General features: G+C 52.5%; 1 long non-coding RNA gene across 2 annotated transcripts; it reads right to left on the reverse strand.

The window, feature by feature from the left end:
- Positions 1-717: 717 nt before the first annotated feature.
- Positions 718-15,613, reverse strand: LOC122209374. Of its 2 annotated transcripts, XR_006197572.1 has the most exons (4): positions 15,012-15,613; positions 14,066-14,282; positions 10,680-10,937; positions 718-6,433 (listed from the first exon to the last, which is right to left on the reverse strand). It is a non-coding gene; the product is annotated as an uncharacterized LOC122209374 (long non-coding RNA). The 2 variants fall into 2 exon arrangements; XR_006197571.1 differs by lacking the exons at positions 14,066-14,282; positions 15,012-15,613 and having other exon boundaries at positions 10,680-11,115.
- Between the last annotated feature and the right edge of the window lie 2,275 nt (positions 15,614-17,888).

Here is a 17,888-nt window from a genome sequence, read left to right on the forward strand (position 1 = left end):
CCAAAACCAAAAGTTGGATGCTTAACCGACTGAGTCACCCAAGCACCCCTAGCAGGTATTTTTAATGGGTACATTCTCAAGTGTGACGAAAATAGGGTTCACTAAAAAAGAGAAGGAGAATATAAGTAACCAGCCACCTGTCACACGCATCATTTTATAAATTCACCCAAAGGCCACTTTTGCCCTTCGATTTTCTCCCCAAATCTTTCATTCTCGGTCTAAGACATGTTCTGGTTCTTTAAGAGAGAAAGGTTGGTATTTACACTTGCTGCGACCACGAGCAAGCTTGGCCCTGAAGCAGGAACTTTCTGCAGCAGTAGACTCGCAGGTGAATGCAGTGAGAAGGTGCCCGTGGGAGGACGACCTGGTCCCTGAGCGTGGAGACGTCTGTGAATATGGAGACTTTCCAGAAAACCATCAGGGACCCCATCCCACGAGTGAGATGAATATGGGGATAATTTGCACTTCCACCTGTATCTTTAAAAAAAATTTTTTTTTAATGTTTATTTATTTTTGAGAGAGAGAGGGAGACACAGAATCCGAAGCAGCCTCCAGGCTCTGAGCTGTCAGCACAGAGCCCAATGCAGGGCTCGAACTCACGGACTGTGAGATCATGACCTGAGCTGAAGTCGCACACTTAACCGCCTGAGCCACCCAGGTGCCCCCCACCTGTATATTTTAGAAGTGAGAAAACCCCAAAATAAATGTGACCAGATCTTAGATCAGAGGTCAGAATTTATTCAGTATTCCAGTATCCGTATTGGAGAGAACACCTCATTATGAATACAGGCAACTTTCACGACGGGGGGCGGGGGGGGGGGCTCCCATCCTACTGAATGCTGGAACATTTCTCTTGCAGAGAATCCTGATCTGGGGAGGCGTCTGCCAGTATTCTAGTACCACACGGAATCAGCTCGTTCACAAACAACAGGAACTCTACAGACGCAATAAATGTGAGGGCTTTCAGGGAAGCAGAGCTCATTCAACGTCAGAGAATTCACACTGGAGAAAAACCACATGTGCGTAATGGCTGTGAAAATGCTTTGAGAAGCTCAGAGCTAATTAGACATCTGGGATCTCAGAGCAGGGAGGTGCTCTGCGAGCATAATGGGTGAGGGAGAGCCTTCAACCCGAGCTCGTCCTTAGACGACGTCAGCTAGCTTAGTGGGGACATGAGTTGGTCACGTGTGATGAATATGGAGAACTATCTAGGGGAAGCGCGGAGCGTATTGAACACGAGATCATTCATCCTTGGGAGAAAAGCCTGTGAGTATAATCGATGTGGAAAGTCATTTAGGGATCATGCAGCCTTTTCTTGTCACTGGAGAATTCACGGGAAAGACACTCTTGTGCTGTACAGACCGTGGGAGGGTGTTTAATCCGTAATCAGGCTAATTCATACTGGAGAAAAAACCTTGATTACCAAGAGGGAAGAAAAGCCTTCAGTTCTTTTCCTTACTGGATTTCAGAGAAACCCTTGCAATGTATGGGGCAACTGGGGGTGGGGCGGGGAAGTCAGCATTTACTAAGTATATCACATTGAAGCATCAATCACATCAAAGGAGGGGGTTAAACTTTTTGTTTCATCCACCCCTGAGCTTTCGTTCTTTTCTCTGATTATGTCAGGAATTGTCTTTGTCTTTAGTAACGTATTTTCCTAATAGTACCATTGCTTTTATATGCTTGGCTTATAATTCTACTAGGCATTCAGTACACTTCTGCTAAATGAATGAAGTAACACAGCAGACAAACACCAGGGTTGGCCTGGTTTTGGCCCCCGGTGGGGAGGATCCCCGCGGTACACAGGCTTAGTGGCACAACGAGGCTTAGTGGCACAATCTGCCGGTCACAAATTCGAATGTCATCGCGACACATCCGTGTTTGGGCCCCATTCATTCGATGACCTTCCATGGGCCACACCTCTACTACTGATGATCTGGAGATGCCAAACGGATGACTTCTTCAAGTTCTGAACGTCTGAGGAGGACGCCCCTTTATCTTTCTTGTGTATCTGAAACTGGAAATCGAAAGAGGAAGGCCTAGAGTTCTTGAGTTCAACTTCTTCTTGAGTTCAGCTTCCCTTTCATGAGGGAAGGAAGGACCATACATTTTCTTGCGGTGTGTTGAAGAAGCACCCCCCGGCCCCAGCCCCACGGCTCGATCAGAGTTGGGGCAGAAGAAAGTTTCATCTAGTTCTTAGCAGCCCACTGCTTCCCTCCTCTCAAGCTAACTCACATGATCCCCAGATGAAGCTCCAATGTTTCCTAAAGACATCCTTGCCTCTCACTATCTTTACTCTGCAACTGAGCAGAAGAGATTCAGACCTTGTGCATTTCGGGCTCCTAGCTTTGCCGGGAAGACAGGAAGAAATGGTGGAGAAAAAGGGACAGGTGAAGAGACAGAGTGAAGAGCGTGGGGGGCAGGGGGGCAGCGCCCGCACACAGGGAAGGGCCACAATTCAGGCCACCTTGTTCCTCAGAGGATCTAAAATGCCAGTAGGGCTGGCAGGAGGGTTCGCTAAAATGCCTAGTTTCCCCCCAGTGTAGTTCCAGTTGCCATAAGCCCCTCCCAGCTAGTACTTGGCACTTAGAAAATCCTGCTGTGCACCCTGGCCTCCCGCAGAAGTGATCTGACCCACTGCCATTTGCCCGTTCAAGCTCGCTGCTCCCTCCACGTGCTTTCCATGGCTTTCTGGCCCATGCTTAGGCTCTCCCTCTCTCCCTCCACTGAACTTGTTCATCCCCAAATTCATCACTGAGCCTCATTTTAGAAGAAGACTCATCGCTATGTATCTAGATCTTTCCTGAGTCTATCTTTCCTCATTTGTGTCCAACAGGCCCTGGGATTTGGGACTAAGCGCTAGAATTGCTCTGTAGGCTGTGAGAAATCTTGACCTGTATTTCCTACCATGTAAGTACGTTTTCCACTGGCTAAGTTTCGGGTGGGTTTCCATTTGGATCTAAACCAAGAACCATGGTGCTCAAAGGAGTTGGTGACGGGCGGGTTCAGAAGACTGCTATACTGGTTAAGAATGCCTTAGTTCCAAATAGCAGAAATCTGCTTAGAAAATAAGGACACTTAATTAATATATCAATAAGACTGGAAGCCGGTGGTTCCAGGATAGGTATAGTGGCTCAACGATATCATCAAGGACCCAGGCTCTTTTTGTCTGTCTGCTAGGCCAACCTTGGTATGTTGGCTTTTTCCTTTGGTCTGGTTGCCTCGGGGTCTCAAGATGGCGGCTACAGTCCTAAGTATCATGTCCTCCGACATCCACGTTCAAGGCAAGAAGGAGGGACAGGCCTCTTCACCATCCTCCCTTTAATCAAAAAGCAAATTTCTTCCCAGAAGGTCCTCAAGCCATTTCCTCATAAATTTTTATTCGCAGAACTAAGTCACATGCCCACCTCAAAGCCACCTGACAGCCAAGGGAGTAAGTAACGGGCTTGCTGCCATAACACACACGGCCAGGCTGGGCCTGGGGACCAGAAGGCACTTGGGGTGCCCTGGGGCTGACTTCCTCCTCGGCCTCTCACAGGTCTCGGTTCTGCTCTGGCGAGTCCCTGCTCTCTCCCCTCACCAGTAACAGGCTCGTGGTTCCCTCCACGCTCAGTACGTTCTCTCGTGTCACAGCCTGTTTCTCTTCTATGTCCCGAGTTTCTTCTTCAGTTTAATCCTGGCCAGCACATGGGTCCATCCAGGCCCTACTGGCCCTCCCGACATCCTGTCACGCACTGTGACGATACTGTCTGATTTTTTGGTGCCAATGTCCCCAAAGGGGAACCTGATTGGTCTAACTGGCATTCCTTGAATTTTTGAGCCAGCCAGGGGACTTCGACTGTCATTGGCCAGCCTCTACTGGGTCCTGGTCCGATGACCTGTCGGGGGGGAGGGGCGAGGAGGCAGGGTCATGTGATACAACACAGCCCCCAGGCGGCAGCGCCCCTGCAGAAGGGACGCGGGGCAAGGCCGGTTCGGTGGCACCGAAGAGCGTGGATCGTGGGTTTGCGGAGCCCGGAGCAACGCTGTGCGAAGATTCGGTCACTCTGTGAAGAGAGAGGCCACAAGGGAGAACACGGAAGCCCCGGACACACGAGTGAAGAGGCCATTTTGGACATTTTGGCCCCACTCCGGCGGACGCCACACGAAGAGGAGGAATCCAGCTGGCAGACAGAACCAAGGCCCCTGAACTCGGGCCACAGTCCGGCCACCTTAGCCAAATGCAGCCACCTGGGCCGCTCCAGCTGAGGCCCAGACACGGCTGCGCAGACCTAACTCGTTCCTGCTCTAGAGGCTCGGCCTGCTTCCCTGACTCGCCGCATCGAGAGCAGAATCATAGATTCTTGTGTCTGTGTGACTTGAGTGTCTCCCCAAATCCCCAAAGCAGAAATTCCAGTGACTGCCGGCAGGAAGTGGGAGGTCTCTCGCGAACGTGGCTGTCACCGGCATCGGGAGGTTCAGTACCTACTAGACTTGGTCTCTTAGAGGCCATTTTCTGGCTCTGACAGGCTGCAGAAGGGATTGTGGACGGAGGGCCACTTCGATGCGGCCACACAACAGGGGCAGAAAGCGGGCTGGCGATTCCAGTGACGCAAGGAACAATCCCACAACGGGCCACATAGAACCTTCAGGCACAGAGGGGCAGACCCGGATTTGAGCCTCTGCCCCTCCACTTAGCAGCTGCGTGCTGTTGGGTGAATTATTTAACCTCTCTAAGTTCCTTTCTTCATTCTAGCACCAGGACAGGAACATCCTATTTCCCAGGGCTGTTGGGGGGTCACGAGAGACATTGTGCCTGAAGCCCTTGGCAGTGTGTGCACTGGATGCAGGGTGGCTGCTGTTACCCTGAGAGCCTCACGCTCGTGCCCAGTGTCTCCGAGGCCCAGTGAGGAGAACCGGCTGCTGAGCAAGCGACCAAGAGCCTGGCTTGGCCTTTCTGGAAGCGGGGCTCCACTGGTGTCCTCCACGGGGTGGGGGGCAGCAGGGAAACGGGGGGCCTTTACGTATCATGAAGCCCTTTATGGCTTTCTTTCTAGACCTGGTTTCTCGAGCGTTTTCTAGAAGCCTCTGGAGCAGCTTCGCCAGTTCCCCGGGAGCGGCGAGCTTAGAGTCACCTGCCCCTCCAGCGCCCTGCACCCCCAATGCCTTCACCTGATTAGCTATTTCCATCCCTTCTACCTGCCTGCATGAATTTCTATCTGGTCGAGCGCTGGGATGGTGATCAGGGGAGTAATTTCAGAGAGTACTCCAGAGACCCACTGGAAATCTGGAAATGACATTCCAGCTCCAAGCTTCCAAGCCTGGAGACCCCTGGCGGCGGCTGCGCTCCCGCCCCGGGACAATCGCGTGAGCGCAAAGGCCCCTGGCAACAGATAGAGGGGTGGCCGGCAAGGGCCCTCCCTTTCTTTTTCTTTCTCTCCTTAGCCCTCAGTGGCGTGCTCACATCTCCACTGGCTTCGGGGTCCAGCAGTTTAGCAGCAGCCCGGGCTCCCAGGAGATGCGGGTTCCATGAGCACGGCCAGCATCTGGGACTAGCTCTTACGATCTGGCCAACAACATTTCTAACTTACTAGCTTTAAACGAAAGCAGAAGAGAGCTCCGAGGCTGTACGAAACCCTGCATGTGCACACAGGGTTTGTCCCTTGTCCACAGGGGAGGCAGGGACTCTGCAGCTAACGAAAGAAAAGGGGCGCTGTGTGCGTCCTGTGCTTGGGACCCAGGCCTTCGCCATATGCCAAGGGGAGGAGGCACTCATTGGGGGTAGGGGGGCTCAGAGGAGGGGGTACTTCAGGACGGTCACTAACGTCCGTTCTGTTACCTTCACGAACTCCCTGGCTGCCGGTAACTACGGGAGCACCTGCCCGCTCCACGCCGGGTGAATCCTTACTACGTGCCAGGTGCTAAGCCAGGCACTGTGAACACAGAGCTGCTTCAGACATAGGCCTTGCCCTGAAAGAGCTACAAGTTCATATTTGAGAGTTGGTCCCTACGCCTGCCGTACTTAACCAGGACACTGCGCGGACGGCTTCACGACCATACCCGTTTCTTGCTTGTTCCCTGCCTCCCCCTCCCAACGGCACTCCCAGGCAGCGGCAGAGGCAACGGGGATGAAGCAACGGCCAGCTTCCGGGTATCGGGGCGAATGTGGCAAGGCTGCCTGCGGTTGGGGGGGGGGGGGGGGGGAAGGGGTGGCGGCAAGGACGAGGTCACCTTCCTCCTGCATGAGCCGGCCACCGTCCCAGGGAAGGCAGGCCACGTCTTCAGTCACAGGTGTGCCTCCACCCACGACCTCGCTGAGCGGCGAGCCCGTCCTCTTGGACCGTAGCGTCCATAGCCACAGCCAGTCTCCACCCCAAGTCCCGCGGTGCTCAGAGGAGCCACGGAGAATACCAAGGACGAGACGTGGTTCTTCCTCACAGAGCTTCCTTTAAGTCTGTTTGAGAAGGAGAAGGCCTAGAAAGGTCATGAAGGCCTAGAACACTGCGTGAGTGCTGGCTAGGGCGTTTTGTGGGCCGTGAATTCTTATGGAAGCACGGAGCGGGGAGTCTAACTGCAGGCCTGCAGAGTCCCGGGAGGGCTTCAGGGAAGAGGCGGGCTTTGGGCCAGGACAGGAGGGTGGGCAAATTCAGAGCACTGGGGAGGCCTGCCCTCCGGGGGGGACCCGTGACATGGGCCGTGACCACGGGCGCTCAGAATGCAGCTGGCCCATCACCCCCTCGCGAAAGAAAGGCTTCAAGCCGCAGCGCCTTCTCTCGCTCAGCCATCACCAGAGGAGACAGCCAGAGGCCGGGAGGTTGGTGCAGTCACAGAGCTTTGTTTCTTGGAAATGGGGACCTTGGTGTTTGTTTTGTTGTTTTTTTTTAAAGTTTATTTATTTTGAGAGAGAGAGAGAGAGAGAGAGAGCGCGCGAGCACAAGCGGGGGAGGGGCAGAGATCGAGGGGGAGAGAAGCCCAAGCAGCTCCCTGCTGTCAGCACGGACTCAACACGGGGCTCTCACACAACCGTGAGCTCATGACCTGAGCTGAAACCAAGAGTCAGACGCTTAACCGACTGAGCCACCCGGGTGCCCGCCCCATGGAAATGGGACTTGTGACAGTTTCATTTCCTATGGTGTCATCACGGTATGAGGCCAGGACTGAGGACATCCTGTGGACTCCAACACTCAACCTTCCTGCCACAGCAGAACCACGGGGCCACCCTCGAAGGGGGTGCTGCCGCTCCCGAGAGGCTTTACGCTGATAAAGGCATTGCTTTGGGAAACCACGAAGCCCAAACCTCGCTCCGCTGGGAGGATACGCGTGGCCGCGCATCTGGGCAGGATTCTGGCAGGATGTCAAAGAATTCGTACAGAGGAAATCTCTGACTGTTATTATGAATAAGAGAAAATTTCCATTCATTTCCTAATCCATCCCACAGAGAGTCTCTGTGAATGGCAGCCACGGAGGAAAACCCTCAGGAGGAGGCGAGCAGCTCTCAGAGACGAGAAAGTCACAGGGGAGGGGCGCGCGGGACACATTGAGCCCAAGCCACATCAGCCCAACCTCCCGGGTGTCACGCGGGAGAAACTGGCCTCTGCGAGCAGAGGAGCGATGCTCTGAGAAAGCACAGACCTCGCCCTACAGCAGATGAGCCCTTCGGGAGCTAAATCTTTCAAATGTGGTGAATCGAGGGCCATGATCATCTGAGGAGAAGTCAGCCTTTCTTCATCCCCCTAAGATCCTGGCTGGAGCTCCTCGGAATGAGGGAGCTCACGGGGGCCCGCAGGGGGCTGCCGCATGGAAAATGTTCATATCAGAGAAAAGCACCATGAAAGGAATCTAGAGGGGCGCCTGGGGGGGTTGAGTCTGTTAAGCGTCCAACTTCGGCTCATGTCATGATCTCGAGGTCCGTGAGTTCGAGCCCCGAGTCGGGCTCTGTGCTGGCAGCTCAGAGCCTGGAGCCTGCGTCAGACTCTGTGTCTCCCTCCCTCTCTCTCTGCCTCTTCCCTGCTTGTGCTTTCTCCAAAATAAATAAATAAACATTAAAAAGAAAGAAAGAAAGAAAGAAAGAAAGAAAGAAAGAAAGAAAGAAAGAAAGGAAGGAAGAAACCTAGAGAAGGATTTGGCTGGAACTTGAACTTTTAGCCCCAGTGGTGGGACCACAGACCATCTATCTGTAAGGAATGCAGACACCTGTAGGACTGTTTGCTCAGGGTCAGTCGCGCATGTGTTGTCCTTGGGGTCCACAACGCTGAGCAGAAGAGAAGAACCAGGGCTCTGGGGCTCCGTGTTTCTGGGCCTTTCCACATGGCTGCGATGTTTCCTCATCGCCCCTCCTCCTTCCTGACCATTCAGTCAAGGGTGGTGTCACCTTTTTTGTTCTTGCTGTGGCCTCATGAGGGTGTGGCTGGCAGCCTGCCTTCACATAAGCCCCACCTGTCCCTGGTGTCATCCGGCAGGCAGGAGGCCACTTGTCCACTGGTGACTATCATCACACGTACCACCACCGGTGAACGCATCCCAGAGGCGCTGCTGTGACTGGTTCACTCGTCCCTCCATCCATCCAGCCACGCCACGGGCACCCTTCCTGCATCCCGTCTGTGCTGTGCCTGGTGCTATTACCCGTGCTGGGGATAAAGGACACGGGACGGGGAGGTGTCAGTGACAAGCGGTGTGGGTGACCGTGGGGAAAGGAGAAGGGAATCGGGAAAAGGGTAGTGCCTCGGAGATAGCGGGGGGCGGGGGGGTGCCTCGGGAGAGTGCGCAGGGGAGACGGAGGCACAGGTCTGACTTCGTGACTGCCGGCCGCCGGCCAGGCTAGCATTCGACTTCTCGGAGCAGCCCTGCAAGCCCGGTACCGTCAGCACCACCTTGTAAATAAGGAAAATGAGGCACGGGCACAGCCGGGAAGTGGCAGAGCCGGGGTCTGACACCAGGGGTGTCCCGCTCCTCGTGCCTCTGTCTCCCCGCCGCCACAGGCAGTCAGCTGCCCTTCAGCACTGCATCTTCCTCGGGGTGCGTTTCCACAGACACAGGGGACCGGAGCGGTACCTGGTGACCTGGGGGGAGGGGGATGGAAGGAGGGACGAGGACTGGCGTCTGCAGACTCTACTTCAGGGAACAGGGAAAGGCACACTCGCTCACTCCTTCATCCATCCAGCGAACTCGGATGGAGCCCCACGGAGCCCCAGGCGCCGGGGATGCCAGTGAGCAAGACGGACATGGCCCCGGCCCTCACGTTGCTTCAGTTCGTTCTAGGGGGCGGTGGACGATCCAGCACGCTATGGGTTTTGGAAGGGAAGCACGCGGAAGCACAGAGGAGAATCGCGTAGCCCAGACTCGCAGGGCCGAGAGTGACTTCTGGGAAGAAGCAACGGGCCGGCCAAACCCGAAAGAGGAAGCATCAGCCTGGGGTGCAGAGAGGAACACGCGGGAGGGTGTGCCGTGCGATGGAGCAGAGGCAGAGGGGCGCGAAGGCCGCCAGCGTAGTGTGTGCGAGCCAACAGCGCCGGAGGACCGAGGACGATGGGAAACCGTGAAGGGGGGTAAGCGTGGAGATGACCCCAGGAGGCTGGTGGTTCACCCCTTTCCTGGGCAGCCCCAGGCTGCGACAGCGAGGAGAGAGCTGTCCGAGGATTCAGGCAGATGTGGCGAAACAGTGACTTCTGTCCTTTTGCCCCTCGTGGACCAAGAAGGTTTCCAAGAGATGCAGTGAGCAGTAGGAGCCATAAATCGAGGACTGACTGCGGTGCCTTCGACGGGAGCCGGCAGCTGCCAGCTCTGGACCCGAGCAGAAAGCACAGGACGTGCATGAGCAAACACCCCCCTCCTGTGGCCGAGAGAGGTATTGCCATCGTCCTGTCTTGGTTCCCACCCTGAAAGGCAGGTAAGATGAAGTCCCGGAGGCGGGTAGCTGTGGCCCCCAGGAGGTTCCCCGCCTGTTTTTTGCCCTTTTTTTAGAGAAATCTGAATACTGGACAAAATGTGTATGGAGGCTTAGAAACAAATGCTGCAAGGACAGTCAATGTTACAGATGACTAATTTTCTTTTCTTCATTTTGTTCAGATGTATTTAACATTTTCTGTCACAGGGGCGCCTGGGTGGCTGTCGGTTAAGTGTCCAACTTCAGCTCAGGTCATGATCTCACGGCTCAAGCGCCGCGTCGGGCTCTGTGCTGACAGCTCAGAGCCTGAAGCCTGTTTCAGATTCTGTGTCTCCCTCTCTCTCTGCCCCTCCCCTACGCTTGCTCTCTCTCTCTCAAAAATAAATAAAGATTAAAAAAATAAAAATAAACAGTTCTGTTACAGACATGTATTACTTTTGTTGAGAAGAGAGTAAGTGTATTATCACTTTTTTGAAAAGGCAGAAGGACAGAGAAAAGTGGCCCAAGAGGGGGCTGAAGTGGAGACTGGGTGGCCGAGGTGACAGTGGAGCGGCTGGGGGACAAGCCGCTGCCCAGGCCAGCTCCCTGTGCCCTTCCACGCCCGGGGAGCACTAACCCCACTGGCTGCAGGGCCACACCGAAGCCCATGTTTGGGGACGGGGCCTCCTGAAGGAGTGGCCGACTTGGAGTGGTCCAGGGTCCTCTCCCGTGCGGGCTGATGCCGACTGAGGGCTGAGTCTGCCCAGAAACTGTGGCCACGCATGTTCCATGTATGGGGTCTCTGCACAACATTTCTGACTCGGAACAAGGCACTCACCTGGCCTGCAGTGTGGGTCACTTTTGTCACTGTCATGGCTGCTGCTTCTCTCTCCTGCTTGAAATTCTTTTTTTGGGCGGGGCAGCTGCTTGGCCTCCCATCTGAAGGTTCCCTAATGCTGGTCTAAGGTACTGGAACATTCCGAGGTGTCTCCCAGCTCTGGTACCTGTGAAGTCACCTGTGGGTTCTGCTTTCAGCAAGTTCCCGACATGAGCTGAACGCCTCGTCCTTACTCCTCGGGCCACCGTCTGTAATTATCTGTGGAAAATCCAAATATTACCTGTTTGCTCTGCAGAGAAAGGCCGTGGAAGTAAAACACACCTGCCATGGGGGATGGATTGAATAAACGATAACATATGATACAGCAATGATAAATAAAGTTATAGAAAATTACTGATCATCCATTTTTTTCTTCCAAATTTTTATTTAAATTCCAGTTAGTTAATGATCATATATTTTTTATATTTTAATTAAAAAAATTTTTTTAACGTTTATTTATTTTTGACAGTGAGAGAGACAGAGCATGAGTGGGGGAGGGGCAGAGAAAGAGAGAGGGAGACACAGAATCCAAAGCAGGCTCCAGGCTCCTAGCTGTCAGCACAGAGCCCGATGCGGGGCTCGAACCCATAAACCGTGAGATCATGACTTGAGCCAAAGTTGGATGCTCAACCGATGGAGCCACCCTGGGGCCCCAATCGTGTTTTTTTTAAAAAGGTTATGAGGGGACCCTGGGGGGCTCAGTCAGTTAAGCGTCTTGACTTCGGCTCAGGTCATGATCTCATCTGGAGACCCAGGGGCCTCTTGTACGAGCGAGTGATGACCATTAGATGCCTGACCCTAGAAAGGTCCCGAGGGTCAGGGAGGAGTCGCTGGGGTGCCAAGGAGGCCGGGAGGTCACTTGGGGACACAGACCAGCAGCTGCTTACCAGCCAGTCCACAAGCATTTCAATACCTGAACACCCCCCATCCATCCATTCTGGTGGGCACCAGAGGAATGTCATGCAGGAGTCTGGCCTCCTCTAATACCGTGTCCCACGGATCCCAATGGTGACTGGAGACTCTAGAAGCTGTCCAGTGTGTCACTTATTTCAGTGTGGGAGCTTTTCAATAAAACCACACTTCCACAGGGCGGGGCGTGATGTTCTCCTGACGTGGGCGTCCACTGCGTCCAAATCTGTTAAGTCCCCTCTCCGTCCCTCCTGCTCAGGCAAAGATCAGGACGCGCGGCCGATCGAAAGCAGCAGCCCCCTAGCGGTGGTATTTGGCTTTGCAATGAGCACTTAAGAGTCCCGGTACAAAGCAACGTGCTGAGTTCTGAGAATTGGGGGCAAATGAACGGTGATGTCATGCCTCTTCTCTGAAGTAAGGGACAGGAGTGCGTCCAGCCCCTCCACCCTGCCTGCTTCTCCTTCTGGCTGGGATGGATGCTTTGTTGGGTCGTTCTCTTTGATTCCCAACTGCCTGCCTTTCCCCAGAGCAGGCCTCCCTTCCATACACCCAGGGTGGCTGGATCTGCTGGGTTCCCTTCAAATGTTGAGTAGAGGCTACATGATGGAAAGAAGAAAGGTGCTATTACCGTCAATAAAGGTCTCCATGAGCCATACCATGGAGTGCCATGTAGCTAAAATGCTACCACACCAGAATTCAAAACAGCCAGATAGCGTGACCATCTCCAGGAAATGGAAGGCCACGCCGCTGTGGTTGGGGCACTGGGGGATGACCTGACATTCTCTGCTGTGCTCCAATGACCTCAGGACCTCGCTGAGTCCTGGACTTGAGGTCTCATGCCAGGTGGATGATCACACTCAACTCCCAGCACAGGTCTGGACGCTGTGTGTTTTGTCCTGCTTTTCAACACAGGAGTGTCCAGGAAAAACATCAAAGACTCTGACCTGCTCCCCAGGGGATGCCGCCTCCTACCACTGGTGCAGAGCTCCCAAGATCCACGTTCGAACTGGGGCTCAAGTGTGCTGATTCCCCTGCTGGGCATGGGGAGCCGTCTCCCCCTGGCAAACCTCCTGTCCTGGAGACCAGTAAGAACAGTGGGAGCTCTAAAGGAAATAAAGGTAGTTACTTGCTTTTCTTTTTTTTTTTAAGATAATGTTTTGTTAGACCTTTTCCTCCAGTGTATTTTTTAAAAAAGATTTTATTTAAGTAATCTCCACGCCCAACACGGGGCTTGAACTTACAATGCTGAGATCAAGAGTCACACGTTTTCCAACTGAGCCAGCCAGGCACCCCTCTTTTTAATTTTTTTAATGTTTATTTTTGAGAGAGACACACACACACATACAGAGCATGAGTGGGGTAGGGGGAGAGAGAGGGAGCCACAGAATCTGAAGTAGGCTCCAGGCTCCAGGCTCCAAGCTGGCAGCACGGAGCCCGACATGGGGCTCAAACTCATTTACTGCAAGATCATGACCTAAGCCAAAGTCGGATACTTAACTGACTGAGCCACCCAGGCGCCCCCCAGAAGTTCCAGTTTTTCTGAATCCAACCTAACTTCTCCCCAGTGGCTTCTAGTTGAGCTGAGCAGTTCTCACTCAGGGTTTCTTACGAGGGTGAAGCCAAGGCGTCTGCTGAGCTGGAGAATTTTCCAAACTTTGCATTTAGTTGTCTCCAGAGATAACAAGTTTTCTAAAAACAGTCTTTGCTGGCCTTTCAGCAAGAAGGTATACAGAAGGGATACGGTGAAGTCCTTCCTTTGAAGTTTCAAGAACACAGCAGCTAAGGAGCTCTGGGATTGGGCAGTTCAGCCAGAAATGTGAAACATGCACATGACTGTGTGTTGTGATAGAAGAATATGTCTTTTAGTTTCCATAGAGAATGATTCGAATTTCAGTGGTTTAAATAATGACTTAAACGATGCACATCTTGGTAAGAATGAGAATCAGAATGTCAGGAAAAACAAACAAACCAACCTAGGAAATGATCCTATGTTTCATTCCATCAAGTGATTGAACTTGATCCTCAAAGGTACCAGGAAGAGAGAAGAGGAACACAGAGACACGGTGTAGGGTCAAAACAGACGTGGCCTTCATTTTCTTTTGGAAGACCTACCCCTCCCTATCTTCAGAAGTTAGTTCTCTCTTCTACCTGCTGGCCTGGGTCATTTTCTCACTGGAACCCTCCACACGACTCCCACCTCCTCTTGGTCGCCCAGGGGTGCCCTCCCCGCCCCAGCCCTACTGTCTCTGGGCAGAATGGCCAAGAGCTGCTCAAGCACCAGCAGCTCCAGGATGGGCAACTTGCAGACTGTCCCTGTGTCCTCAGTCACTGGCGGGGGCTCCTAGAGCCATCGCAGAATCGGGTGGGGTCCCGAGCCTCCCGGGTCTAGAACTCTCTGAAGTGCGGACAGGCCAGCTCCTGGCTGGGAGGCTGATTACCTGGCAGCATAGTCTTTCCCCTACGAGTGGTCCTCTGCTTCCACCTTCATGGTCAGAATTCTGTCCTGCTTCTGAAGGATCCCGAGGCACTGGGACACAGCCCCCAGTCACTGCTGTGGTCATTCTTGACTGGAGAAGTCCCCAAGGAGGCTCACTTGTGCCGTGGGAGGGTTCGTTTCAGACAAACTCTCCCTGAGCGTCTTATTTAAGAAACTTTCTGAAACACAATAGAATTAAATAAAACCCCTTGATTATGGTCCTTTTCAATATCACTACAGAGAATAAAACAGTACGACACCCTCTCTAGTATCCTTCACCCAGTTTTCATAGCTCTTTATTTTCTGCCCTTCTTGTCTCCCCTCGCTGGCCACACTGGGTATCTTCCAAGCAAATCTCAGACATCATTTAACTCGTAAAATCTGCAGTATGTGTCTCTAAGACACTTTTCCTTTTTAAAGCATAACCCTAACAGCTGAACTTTTTAAACAGTGACTCATATCGCCCATCAATGTTCACATTTCCCGGATTTTTAACAATTGCACAATTGGTTGTTAGACCCATAATCCGAATAAAGTTTAGAGGTTGCATTTGGCTGATGAGACTCATCTATAGGTCCACTTCCCTCTTTTTTTAAAAAGATTATTTTTTAATCTTGTAATTTGTGAAGAGTTTCAGCTGCCTGTTCTTACAACGAAATGCCACTTAACAGACGTTTGGGCGCCAGTTCTGTGCCAGGTACGGTGCTCCGTGCTCGAAAGGGAAGCGTGAGCACACAGACAAGGGCCTGACCCTCGCTCTGGGGCAAATCGTGGACTCTCTCTGGGCTTCGGTCCCTCCTTCTCTAGCAGAAGAGACTGGACTAACTGCTCCCCCGAGGCCACGCTCTCATGCCGCTCTCATCGCTACGACCCACTGCGCGACCCTCCGCACCACGTCTGACAGCTACCTTCCCCTGAGCCAGGGCCGACACCTCGCCTTGCGGCCGCCCTCCTGCCTGGGCTCCCGAAAGCCGAGGCAAAGCCTTCTCTGTCGGAAGGGCGGGTGTGGCTGCGACCCCCGAGCTCTCTCCGACCGCGGGGGCGAGTAACGGTCGCAACTCGGACCTCGCGCACTGGCCCGGCTCCCCCCCAACTACAATTCCCAGAGGCCTCTTCGGCGAGCCGTTCACCGCGGAGACGGGCCGGGCTCGTGGGCTCTACAACCGTCGGCGGTCTGGGCCTGAGGAACAGTCCCCACAGCTTCCAAACAGACAGGTCACGTGTCCCTGCCACCCAGGCCTTGGTCTTGGGTCCGAGGAGACGGAGCCCTTACGCCGGAGAGAGGCCATGGAAAGACAGAACTACAGTTCCCAGAGGGCCCCGGGTGCACTCCGCTTCCGGTCGCGCGGCACCGAACCGGTAGCACTGAACTGTTGCTAAAGGAGACAAATCCCGAGTATTTGAGCTCCTGAAGCCCGTGAACAGAGGAGCGAGAGACAGAGAAGAGGGATAGAGGAGGAAAGGAGAATGGGAAACTTGGTTATGAAGCAACGGCAGGGAGCAGCTCCCCGCCTGTTTACCTTTTCCACGGACGCTCAGGGCCGGAGCGAGCCTCGCACAGCCCTCCGGGAAATGCAGGCGACGCTGCACTTAGGCCTATGGGAACCGTAGTCATTGATTAACGGTCACTACGTTGAGCACCTGCGAAAAACCCGGCAAGCTGAACGTAGTGGCAGAGGGGGGCTTGAGTCGCCTTCTTCCTTCTTGTCCACCAAACACAAAATTTACCTCCTACACAGTTACAGAACCTGTCCCGTTTTCAATGCCGTATTTCAGACATTCCGCATTTCCTAGTCGACCTGCCCCCAGTGATGTTCCCCTAAGTCTAGTCTCTACGGCCACCAAAATAATTGTCCCTGTTCTGCTTAGGGCTCTTCAGCAGCTAATAGAATCAAGTCTGGGTCCATGCTCCTTGACCGACATATATATTTGACCTAACTTACTGTCTTACACTAGCTTCCTCATACGTAAGAATCATTCTTTTTAGGGGGCGCCTGGGTGGCTCAGTCTGTTGAGCCTCCAATTCTTGATTTCAGTTCAGGTCATGATCCCAGGATCATAGGATCGAGTCCCGTGTGGGGGCCTGCTTAACATTGTCTCTCTCCTTCTGCCCCTCTCCCCTGCTCGCGCTCTCTCCCCCTCTCAAAAAAAGGACCATTCTATTTAGATTGTTCATCTCATTTGTGATTGATACCTTAAAACCATTGTCACTGCTTTTTTTTTAAGTTTGTATATTTATTTTGAGAGAGAGAGAGGGAGAGAGGAATCCCAAGCAGGCTCTGAGCTGTTAGCCTGGAGCTGGATGCAGGGTTCTAACCCACGAACCCTTAGGTCATTACCTGAGCGGAAACCGAGAGTTGGAGGTTTAACAGACTGAGCCACCCAGGCGCCCTGTCACTTTTTTTTTTTAATGCAAAGCACAACTTCCTGCTTTTAACCGTTGCACCCCCAAAAAGGGCGCTAAATTCCAAGTGTAGTTGGATTTGCAAAATATTCTTGAAATGTACTTGAAATAGGTTTCTATAAGTAGAAACCAAGTCACTAAATACTTTGACAAAATCAGAATTTTATTCCTCTGGACAAAATATTTCATTACATGATATGGGTAACACACACGTGGGTGTTTTCCAGGCCTCGTAAAGTCACACAAAAGAGGGAAAAAAGGATAGTTCTGTATAAACTCCACAAAAACTCCAGTTAGACAAAATGCAACACAGGTGAGTTATTTTTATTTTACATAGCACTTTGAACGTCCGAAAACTAAAATTATGCTCCCATCCAAAGACCTGCTTAAGTGTGAGGTAAATCTGCACTGAGGCTTTAGAGGAAGGAGGCATACTTTTTAAAGCTATCAGGAGGCCTAGATACGAATGAGCCGTAGAGTGCAGGAAGACAGATGAGGTGTTGCTCACATCAAAGCACGGAGAACTTTCCTTTTGAAGTGGGAATACTTGGCAGACACAACATTTCCATTGGCTTTTAACTTTGGTAGGAAGAATGGCCAGTATCATAAATGTAGAGAATTATTTAACTGATAAAGCAGTTTCGAAGTCACATCAAAAACATGTAATCTGTTACCGTTTCAAAAGCAGAGGAGTTTCCTCCCTCCTCGCTAATTTAATTCCTTTGGATTTGGTTTTTAAAACGGGATCCTTCATTTGTTGCTTGAGGAAAGAATACATCTGTTGAGAAAGTATCAGCCAAGGCCAAGATAGTCCCAACCATCAGGTGGGGAAGGCTAAAGTCAAGACCTAGAAGACATAGTTCAGCATAATTTTCTTAAGTGGTACAAACAGATACTTTTTTAATGGGTATCTTTTTTTTTTTTTTTTTTTAACTCTTGTACGTCTTCGGTTGCCAGCAAATCTCTACTCTTTGTTCTAACAATTTCGCCTACCCTTTGGATACAAGGGTCTTCTGCCGTTCCACAAAAAGTATACTGATCTCCAGCAGCTTCCCTGAGCAATTTCCAGATGTGGACACTCAGGGTGTGATAAGAGTGACTCACGCATAGCCTTCTTTGCAAGCTACAGCTTCAGTACTATCCCATCGTTGACTGGTGTCAGGAAATCTAAGGCTAAGTTCTCTCTGCAACATACTTGCAAGCCACTTTCTGGGTGCCTGGACTTCAAGGAAAGTTATTTGCCCTGGAGTGCTGTGCTTGTGGCTTCACTAGGTTGTCTCGGGGGTGACATTCTCTCCCTTGTTCACTGGTGGACTCATCTGTCCCGTTACCATGGGACAGGGGAGAGAGCAGGGGCGTGGGTGGGGTCCAGCTCTGTCCC

Source organism: Panthera leo, chromosome E3, assembly GCF_018350215.1.
Source record: "Panthera leo isolate Ple1 chromosome E3, P.leo_Ple1_pat1.1, whole genome shotgun sequence".
Classification (NCBI taxonomy): domain Eukaryota; kingdom Metazoa; phylum Chordata; class Mammalia; order Carnivora; family Felidae; genus Panthera; species Panthera leo.